Source organism: Bombus vosnesenskii, unplaced genomic scaffold (genome assembly GCF_011952255.1).
Source record: "Bombus vosnesenskii isolate JDL3184/JDL3185 unplaced genomic scaffold, Bvos_JDL3184-5_v1.1 scf7180000013297, whole genome shotgun sequence".
NCBI classification, from domain to species: Eukaryota; Metazoa; Arthropoda; class Insecta; order Hymenoptera; family Apidae; genus Bombus; species Bombus vosnesenskii.
Window position 1 is genome coordinate 553,412 of NW_022882947.1, and position 11,887 is coordinate 565,298.

The window sequence follows — 11,887 nt, forward strand, 5'->3', positions numbered from 1 at the left end:
ACTTTCCCCGGATGGCTCTTTTGGCAAATTCCGTTTCCCGTATAACGATAAATCCGATTAATTTCTCCGTTTGTTTAACCTTCCGTAACTCTACGATTTCAAAGTTACGTATCCACGTATCCATCTTCTTTTCGAATTTCACTACATTGTGTGAAAAATTCTTATCTTCGATGGAACTGCAAATCGCTTTCCTATTTATTTTTCCATGTTGAATCGCAAGTTGCCTGCCGGCCAAGAGGAAAGCTCGTCGAAGACAAAATCCTCTGCCACTTTTCGCCTTTCCTTTTCTCTCGCCGCTGACTATTCTCGAGACACAATCGCTCGGACCTTCAGTTTCTTTCCTTTCGAGGAATCTTCAGCTTTAAAGCACGACACTCGGCTGCGTGACTTGGATGTTTAGCCAAGGAAAGTTCGGGGACGATTCTTCCTATTCCTTGTCACGCGAACTCGAGAATTCGCGGAACAATGCGATTTACTTTCGTTCTAGGACAATTTGGGGAACTTGGGGGATGCAAGCGTTTTTCTTTCTTTCCTTCTTTGTTTTGTTTCTTGAGACTGAATGGAGGTAGAAATCTCTTTGCGAAGCTAAGTTGGCGTTGATTGCAGCGAAAGTTAGGTTTATGAATTGCCAGGAAACAGTTGGCAATAATATTCTTAATACCGGTCGTCTCGAATAAGCGAAAAGTAAGTTTTAGCGACTTTTCAAGTTCAGATGTACAGATATGTCCGGATATATCCAGATATACCACCATCCTCGTCTCTCGTTGTTCGAGAAATCTCGTTCCTGACCCTTCGTTCCAATTACTCTACGCTGCGTGCGATGTTGCAACGCGAAAGCGCATAGGAGCGAAGAAGGAACGACGAGCCAGCGCAACGGGAAAGTCTACGGCTGAAAAAGGCACAATGTTCCCTTCGAATGAATATTAAAATACGTATAAAGTTCCTGACAAATTAATCGCATTAAAGTCAGGATATTTTCGCCAGCGTCCTCGGAACACGCACCCTTTTACCCTTTTTCCTCGATCCCTTCTTCCACGTCCTTTTACGTTTTCTCACCTTTCCCTTCGGTTCGTGACTGCCCTATTTTTTCCGTCGAACCAGCCAGCAGGCTGCCTGTACTCCGGTGCTCCTGAATATTCATTAATCTTGCTTTCCTCTTTCTCCGTTGGAAATGCGCGTCTCGACGAAAAAAGATAAAAAGAGGAATTAAATCTAGTCTGGCCCTCGAAGGACAGAAGAAGAAAATCAGCCTCCATCGCACCTTTCGACGTCGCTGTCCTCCCCCTTCGCGTTTTCTATCTCGTTTCTAAAGTTCCATGCTTTTCTACTGGATCGTCGTAACGAAATTCTCCACGCGTTCTTCGCGCTGATATCGCCCCACGAGCATGAATGCCAGATTTATCCTGGATACGTGTACTCCACTCGTTTCTCTCTTTCGCTATTTCCGTCATTTTTCTCTTTCTCTTCCTTCTCGTCACTTTTTGGTAGCCGACCTTCTTCTTTTAGTCAGGCCAGTTACGACGATATTCACTCGGGTCGCAACGGCGATCGTGCCCTGAATCGCATTTGCATTTCTGTCATGGCGACACGACCTCTGTTTTTTGGGGGTTAATTGCCTATTAGCGACGTGATTTCTTCGTGCAAATTTTAAGGATGAAACGGTTTGCTCTGTGCCACGCACGAGGTAATTGCGATGTTGGTTAAGGACTCGAAGCTCTGCTTTTCCGCGCGGTTCTCCATCGCTCCGACGCTTGTAGAAATTGTTGAAAACAACTATTTATAGGAAACAGCGTGTCTTGCAGCTGGATTTTCCAAAACAAGAAAGAAGGAAAAGCAACGAATCGCAGATATCTCGCCAACGAGACTATATCGCTCAACGGTGAAACCGGCAGTTTCAGCGGAAAATCGTTGAACGCGTTAGTTCGCCACGGGGCATCTACCGTCTCGGTTCCACCTTCGACTCGGAGACGTGGCAAGAAAATTTTCGCCAACGCGACCAACTCGACCTGCCGTAAGATCCGTGCGATTTGCCCGAAGAAGCGAAGAAGCCGGAATTTTTCACGGTACATCGACGCTGGACGACGTCGTGACGTTTTCCGAGAGAGAAAAGAAAGACGAAAAGAAAGGAGAAACTGGGCGGAGGAACCGGAATGTTTGCGGCTCGGCCGCCAGAACAATCTCTCGCATTTTTCAGCAAACTTCTCCCCGAATCCTTGCTCTTCTTCTCCTTCTCTTTCTCTTTCTCCGCTCTTTTTCTTCTTCGAGCTCAAGCAATCCCGGCCATCGTCCCTTTGATTCCGCCTGTTGCGGCGCTCGAGCTTTCTACCATTTCGACAGGATTTCCTTTATTTATTTTCTTTCTTTTCATAGTTTGGTCCATTTTGTCGAAGACGCTGCTGGAACGTGTAACGATGATGCTTTCGTCGAATCGTTGATTGTTTATCGCAATTGAGAACTGTGAGAAAATTACGACTAAACCGAACGCCATTGACAGAGATCTACGTACGATACGACTAGAGCGATCGTACTTATTGAAAGTCCAGTGTTTCGCTCGCAAACGCGTGTAAAATCGAAAAGGGAACGGTTTCTGGAAAAGGCGAAACGGCAAAGGAAGAAGATAAAATTGGGCGGTATCTCGATAACGAGAATCGTAATTTTCAGGGCTGTCTGAACGGAACATTTAAAACACGCGGCCGGTATATGCCAGTTATTACATTTACGCGATAGATCATGTTAATTGCCCGGCAGAGCGAGGCACGTTCCCCGTAACTTATACTAGCTGCGAGTTTGCACCGGATACGCGGCACTAATCTGCGGAAATTACACGGAATTTATATTTCCGCGCGAAAACGAGGAAAAAGGAGGACTGTGAAAACTGGAGAGCGGGAGCGAAGAAGAACGCGGCAAAAGAAAGAGGAAGGAGAAGGAACGCTTTCGCGTGTTCGTGCTTTATGAAAGTGCCACGTCCCGCTTACGCGGAAATTTTTATATTCGACGACCTTCTTTATTCGAATGGTGCCGCCTACCTGTTCTTCCGCGTCATTAGAAATTCATGCAACGAAAAGCTGCTTCCTGGTAATCTTACACCGAAGCGTAATTTTCGCATTGTTTCGAGGGTAGAAGACTTAATTAAAAACGTTTCGGTTTAACGTCGACTGTACGCAAAAGCCACTAGGCGACACGATCGTGACAAAGGGATTATGGCTAAGCTTGCGGCGATGCATCACGCTTCCTAACGTACGAAGCTTCGTATTTTAACTGGATGAAGATTTTTTTAAGAAATTCTGATGGAACGAAACGCACGTTATCATCGCGAATATTTATTACACCTTACGGTATTGCTGCCCCTTTTATTTATCGTTACTTTATTTCGTTCTTGTCTCGGAATTGAGAAGTATCGAATTAACGCTCGATCGCATTCGCAGTAACGAGATCGTATTCGGGTGTCGAGGTGTCTGTCCGCAGGTTGGCAAAGCAGTTTGCGGTTCTTCATCGAGTATCTTGCTAATTTGCGAAATTACACGAAGATTGCACGTCCACGTACGTATACATGACACGCCCCCTTACTCGCTATTCCGAAGAAATATTGTCCCACTTTCCTTGAAATTACAGCACTAATCTTACCTTGTGATCATTATGCACACGCGAATGCGTATCGTGCTATTATATTGCTAAAAATGTTTCCGTAAAGCGTAGCGAAAATTATCTGCGAGATGACTACATGAAAATTATCAAACACGCTACGTCTACCTATTTGAATTACGAGGATCAAATACGTTCGAGTAAGCTCTTGCAACGTGTATACCCATGATTATGAATCCCCAATTTTTACAATTACCAATTCTGACTGGCAATTTAGAGAATTTTTAATTTCGTACGTTATCGAATACTAGGGAGATTCTAATTCTGTTCGTTTTATCGAATAATCCGGCTATGCTACGATTTCGTACGAATTTTCCAAGATTAGATTTATATCCACATCTCATTAATTTGGTTAGTAATTTTAATACCACGTAACAAGAGATTTTAATCTGTAAAATTTCTGAAAAACGTCAAATCTCTCAAGCTCGGAATTTATCAACGTCGAACCGCGATTATTAAACAAATTAATAGAAACGTCGTAAAACGTAGCGAAACATAGTAAAAACTGCGAACGTAATCCCCGAAAATTCTGGGAGATTTATTTCTCTTTGATGATACGCATGCCCCTAAGCTCGCGTAAAATGAAAATATCCTGTTTTTTCGCGGAATTACGAGGCGGACTTTATACCAGGAGACCGCGCAGGATCTCATTACATTAGGCGTATAAAAGCGCGGGCTGCGCCTCTCTCCTCGTTTAAACAATTTACTTTAATTTCGAAGAAAATTACGACACGGAAAGCAGGTCGAATCGGCCATCGCGGTAATAATTGCTAACGCTGATAATGTCTAATTATTACAGTACCGTTGCCATTAACGCATCGGTATTACGATACACGGTGAACGATTTCGAAGGGAACCGTAAAAAAATACTATCTTTAATCCTCGACGAAACAAAAGCGAATCTACGTTTCGCGTTTTTAGAATTGCAGGCTACGCGAAAATTTTCGTCCGTAAAATGTTTTCGAGCTTATACCATTTTCATCCCTATCGAACGTTAGCACGTCGAACAATTGTTTCCGCATTGCTTTTTCCGTCGTAGAAAGCATACGTACGTTTCGTTATTAGATACGTCCGTTCGGCAGGGTAGAAACCAGTCTCGGGATTTTATCATCGAATCAACGCAAATCCATCGTTAATTATGAACGAGCACCGAGGAAAGTAACGTGTCACGCGACGACAGGGATGATAACGATTATTCCGCGTAGCAGCATCACGTGTAACACGCACGTGCACGCCTGTATATTGACGAACACGAACAATTGATAACCTCGCGACTATTTTACGGCGTTCCATAATTACGCGAGTGTAACGTTATAGAGAATAATCAACTAAATAATTAATTAATCAATTTAATATGATTCGTAATAAGTAATACAAACGAAAGTTAAATTTCTTAGGATTAAACGTTGATTCTGCCCTTACTTGTAAGTTATTCTTTTACGAAGAAGAAATTATCATCCTTGGTGATACTCTTGTAAAAGCTCGATGGAAAAAGAAGGATATACGAGATGAAGGTGTCGATGAAACGATATTAAAAATAAATCCAGAGAGGGTAAACTCTATATATAAAAAAAAGACATCCATAAATACAAAGACCAAGTTAAGCTATCCAAGCTACGCGAACTGAAGCAAGCAAGTAGCAACCTGATTTTTATTAACACCATCTTCGAATTTCGTCGCGTCCATTCGAACGCGTATTTCACCTTTATTTATTACAGGCCTCGAGATATTTCAGTAACAAGTTTATGGTAGACGTAAAAATAAATTTGTACAAAGAATTCTGATTTTCAATTTGGAAAGGAATTGCCGTCTCTGTGGGGAACGCCGCCAGTGTGGCGAAATATGGCGGCCATCGTACGACTAATTAATTATTAATAAAATTTCGACTGATATCGAATGCGTATACGCGCACGCAGTTCGTAGCGACGATTAATTATGCCTCATAGCGTTACACTCTCGTGCACCTGTACCTACATGGCCGGCCCTTGGCCCACGATACACTTACCTGCGTTATTTCACTATGATGCATGAAAATACGCGTGACCCGTGTCTCCGTACGAAAACTGTATTTGACGATAGCCGTGTGAAATCATCCGTGATTTTATAAAATCGAGAATCTCGAAAATTGCACCACCACGTATTTTCGATTGCTTTTATCGAACTACATAGGCGCACGCGAAGTGTCGATGAAGAGTCGTGAACAAGTTCTGTGCGAGGAAAATTAAAGTAGAAAAATTGAAACTCGTTTAAAGCTACGACAGTAGAAAACAAGAGAAACATCTTTAAGACATCCTTATTTTAAATAGAGAAGGAAAATTAATCAACGATCGACGCTCCTATACGAATATTTATTGTCACTGGTTCGCACGGTTTCCGAAGTAAACGAAATTCTGTATCACGTGATACGTGCACGTGCGCGCGCGCGTAAACACATACGCAAACCATTAATTATCTCTGCTGGCTGTTATGCAGCTGCAGATAGATCGATCAACCCTTAACTTGCAATGCATCAATACGCATCACTGCCATACACATAAATACGGTACACTCGTTGCTAAGTAAATTTGACAAATTGTTCTGCGTATCTTCGAGTGTCCTCAATTACAGTTATTAATTATGTACCGTATAATGTGTGTGTTCGGGCAATTTACAATTAGCCGTAATACCAAGCTATTCAGAAATAAATACTCCAAAATGTTGAGGCCCGATTTAACGACGACCGTACACGATTATTAATTTACAATTAATAACGAACTTGCCGATAGTCTCGCGAGCCTCTGGTCGCGATTCAACGATCATGTTTGCAATTATCGTTTCCGTTCTAGGCTTTCAATCACAACTGAACGCGTGTAACAACGTGAACGCGTCACGTTCGTGCACACTCTGCGCGATTAATTATCGCTCGATCGTCTTACGATCCCCCGTACATTTGCATGCAAACCGATCAGCCAGCGGTCTATATTCGGTTTCTGGCGATATACGCGTATCCGCGTTAACATCCTTTCGTACGCAAAAATCTGCATCGGGATACACAGTGTGTCGTCTGTGTATAAGCATTTCAGGTAGAGAACGCGCTTCAACGAGTTTCGGAATTGTTAATTAATTGTCGTTTCGAACGATTGGCAAAACTTTAAAGGTACTGGAACAGAGGAATATCTATTTTGAATAAAATTTCGGCATTGGTGGCCGTCGATGTATAAAGGAAACTTTCGTCTACTAGAGTATAAGTACGCACGTGCATGTCGCAGGCGAAGGATACACTTGGGAAAGTTTCAGAAATAATTACTGCTCGACATTGTCGAAACGAGCATACAACTTGTGTACTCGCGTGTAATTTATGATTGACACGCGTTAAGCAAAGACACGCTTTGTCGCGAATTTAAGCGAACTGTTAATTAGAGACACGGCTCGTAAATAAATAGGAAACGACAGGATTCTGAAGTTTCCGCGATATAGAGTTTAATCTTCGTAATTAATTATGAGGCTGTCGGACAGAGAAATTCCATAGGCTGCAAGTACTTTCCAACGAAACGAGCTCGTAGCTTTTTAATGAGACGTATATGCGTGTTACACACATGGCAAAGATAATTTAGTAGCGTAATATCAACGTAGTGATGTAAAGATAGAGAGTACGCGAGCGAGCTGAGAATGCGATATAGGAATAACAAGAGAATGTACAGAGACAAAGAAGAAAGGTGTTGGAAAGTAAGGCCGGGGGGTCGGTTATACGTACTATGTAATAGAAAGTGAAAACAGTAAGTTTCGCTAATATTTTTTATCCAAGAAAAAGATTCGTAACAGCGTGAAAATATCATATTAAACCTAATAATTGACATACCTACACGACATACATACCTATACATACATATACGATGCGAAATTTGTACGTCGCGTAATTTATGCGGTAGACAAATATCGGAAAGAAAATGGCAGTGAAACGTTTATTCGCCATATTTAACGAACGAACGTGCAAATCCGCGATTCATTCCAATCGGTAATTAATATGAGTGTGATTACGGATCGCAAAGTTCGCAATTTCGTGTAACCGTAATTCAAACGAGAAATTGAAATCTCTTACGGTAACAATGTGGATAATGAAATAAGTACGTAATGAGGTTTATGGAAACGATATCTTCTGGTTACGCTTTCCTTCATAGAGGTAGATAAATAATGCACGAGCGTTATCAACAATAATACGGTATTTCGACCGGGTAGAAACAGAACCAAGTTGTATTTCCATTTAACGAAATATCGACGTTTCACACTCGTTTTGAGATATCGTTTAAGGTTGAAGTAGAAGGAGTCTATAACGCAAGTAAAAATATTAATTTCAGTAAGAAAATATAATTTTCATTCATTTTCAAATATATGTCTGGTAATACGTCGTACGGAGGATATTTTTAAAAAGTGTTTACACTGAAATCTTACGATACGTCAAGAAAGATAAAAAGTGAAAAACCAATATAGGTTTTAAGATCGATAACTTTGGTAGAGAATATTGCTTACACGAGCTTAATTTACCAAGAGTTCAGCAGAGATTCTAGTTTATCGGGTTTCGAGTAAGCTTATCGACGAAGAAATAACGATTTCTGCCCGCTTTTTGCGACGAAAACGCAAATTTCGCGTTACCGTCAACTACTAAAAAGTTTACATAGCAGTTTGTGTATCTGTAGTGTGACTGTCGTAAGGTCTATATGCGCGTCAACTATAATGCGTACATTAGCTACGATGGCTGAACATTACACGCATTTCGGCGTTGCATATTCATGCAACTATGTACACGTACGCGTGTCATGTATGCCTGTATAGTGCCTGCGTACATATTTAGTACAAAGGTGAACGAGCATTGCGTCAGCTCTTGTCTAACGATAAGATGTAAGTTCTGCTACATACCGTGTCTAAGTTCATGGTATATTAACACCATAAGTAAGTAGAACAGATTAATTAAAGGGCGATTTTCGATATAAATATTCGTGTTACGATGTTTTAGATTATTTCGCTGGAAGACGACGCGCCTTTAAAATAGAATTTATAGAGATAAAATAAATAATGCAAATCGTATTTCGATGTCGAGTAATGTTTGTACAACTGGAGCGGAATTTATTAAAAAAAAGCACAATATTTTTAGGACAGACCGTTTAAACTTTAATTCCTTATCGAGATCGAGTTAAAGTTGATAGATCGCGATAATAATTTTACAGAATAGACAAGCTGCGCGTGAATTTGTCCCAACAATCGAACAACTTCGATAAATATTTAGAATATCGCGTGCTAGTAGCAGAATTTATATAACATGCATACTACGTTCAATATTTGCACGGAATTTTGCGTAAACACATATCAAATATTGTCGCGTGCTTCTCGATCGATTTTTCTGTATATTTCCAAAGTTTATTCGAAATATCGGATACGCCACGGTCAAACGTGAGAGACGCATTTACATAAATCGCATGTATTCGACTTTGAAGTCGTTTATAAAATTCTTTAAAATATGTTAACGATAATAATTTCCACTTTCAATTAATACTCTTTTCGTACCAACTGATCGTAACTCGACAATTAACGAATAATTTATCAGAAACTAATAATAAATAATTTCGATTGGATAGAAAATTTCTGTCGGGACGCTAATTGCTAATCGAAAAACCTCGCTTGAATAATCGAGTACTCGGTACGCAGCAACGTCCAAAGTAAATAATATACAGTGGGATCAATTTGAATACTCGATGTACGTTTCGAGGAGCGTTTTATGTTTAATTAAGTCGATTCGATACTATCGTATCGCTACAAAATCCCCGAGATCTGATCAATGCTCGCATAATATTCTTTTAGAGATTACGTAAACCACGGTAATTGCAACAGAATACTGGCAATATCTTGGTAGAATTTATCGATTAGTCGATGCGTTCCTTCGTGTCTCGGTTATTCCAGTAATTGCAACAGAATATTTCTACGTCAAAATTCGAGGAGAGAGGAGGAAAGTAAGTGGAACTATGCAAACCAATTTATAACGGTTTGTTACGGCAATGATTATTTTTAAATCGTCTTAAGAGAAGAGGCATTAATGGTATTTATAAAACATCGATGAGGCACGATTTTTTTATCGGCCACAGTTTAGAACGTTCTATAAATATTACAAATATGTATGGATTGTTTTAAAGTTACGAAATTTTTGACACGTTTACGTTAACAACGATTCGAAACTAAATATTATACGATAAACATTCTTCTGGCTGTACTCCGTAATAAACTCTCTGTAATTAAACTAATTAGATACTGTAACTATGCAACTAAACCTGTTGGCTCGCTTTTTGCGGGTCCGTAAGTCGTTAGTAGGGACAAACTGGAACGCTTTAGTTACACAGGCATGATAAACTAAATGCACGATGTCGAAATTCCTTGTCGATTATAACTCTTCTCCGTCGGCGTCTTAGTTTCCGGCTTCTCTCAATTTCCCCCGAATTGATCTACTTATCGAGATTTCCCGGCGAACTACGCTTCCGGGCAAAAAATTGGCAAGCCTGTTCTACAGTTTGCTTCTTAATGGAACTGAAGCACACGCTCCTCCGATTTAAATTACAATAAACGTTACGTACTGTAAAACGATGAAAGATATTTGACGTAACGACGAGTAGTTTGAACGAGAGGAGAAAAGTCAAAGTGGTCGGTGGCAAAGAAGCGAAGGGGTCGCGAAAACATACATTAGAGCGGTTAAAGGCGATTTTCTGACATGCTCCAGAGATAGAGAACCGATCAGTGGTCCATGATGGTCAAGGGATCGTAAAAGGAAGGAAACCTCTATGATCTACGTATGAAACGGCAGGGATGGGATCTAGCCCGAGCTTTACGACTTTGCCCACTTTACATTAAAAGCACTCTCGCGATTAATGGACGACTTCTCGTAAACTCCAACTCCGCTTGTGAATTATCGACGCTCGAATTTCTCGATGAACACGCTCCCTTTCCGATCTTCTTTCGGCTAGCCGACTTGCCCGGCCCATAAATTATCGTTACCGATTAAAACTTTATCGCGAGCATAGTAAACGTCGCGCGCAGTTTTCGATAAAGTCATTTCGCTCGCCTATCTTACTTCTAACCGTGACGCCTCCTCTTATTCGAACGTTGCTCTCAGCCAGAAGTTTGCGAAGAGAAACGAGCCGGATGTTAGATGTTTTCGCTGGATCCGATTGTCCTTCGTTACGATCGATGTCTGAGACAAAACTGAATTTTTATTTCATCGATGTAACATAGTACGGTAGATACAATAAACCTCCGTTTATCCGAACTTGTTCGGAGGACAAACAGTTCACATAATTGCAGTTCGTATTGTAGGAGCTCGCCAATTATCCCTCCACTCTATTTTTCGTTCGTATAATAGGAGATGAAGTTCGGATAGATGAATTCGAGCGGCAGAAGTTCAGTTAATCGGGCATTAACTAAAATTTTGGTTCAAACAAATGGAATTCTGCCATATAGTATATATAAATATGGCCCGAATGGTTGAAAGAAAGTATTTCGATAGCGAAAACATCTGCGTGTATTCGAGATATCCGTTATTCTCGCGGCCACCGGAAGAAACGCGCATTTACCATTGTCCAAATAAACATCGATTCCATCAACTTTATCGCTTGCCGCAATAGCATTCGCTTCGCCGGTTACGGGCTATGCTCCGCGGCGCGACTGAGCTTCGATATAAAAGAGCACGGCTAAAGTTATTGGAAGGATGAACAAGGAAATCGTGACTTGTGTTTGGACGAAAAACATCGAACGGTATCTCGCGTCCACTCGAACGTGTAAGCCGACGCGAGCATTTTATTTAAAAACGCGCCGATTAAAGTATCAAATCGCTTCTTTTTGGTTCACGCGCGACTCGAGTATTTTATTTCAGTCTAACGTGGAAAAGTTTGTTCGTTCATCCTGCTGGATCTTCCAACGAAAAATACAACCGATTAAAGAGAAAGTCCGTCGTACAACTTTTTTCTCGTAGGAAGAAAGAAAATTTTAGTTGTAGATGATCGTAAGCCTGGAAAGATCCTCGAGAGGAACTAAGGTCCCCCTCGATCAGCCTATTTCAGCGACAAGTTCGTAAGGTACCGTCTGCTCGTTTTCAACCGCATGAGCGCATCGTCTGCGACGCATTCCTTCGTACACGACGGTGGAAGCACCGGGCGAAGGAAAATAAAGGGGGTGCCAGAAGAAGGGACGAGGGTGGGGAACGACGTAACGGAAGAGAAGGAAGCCGGGC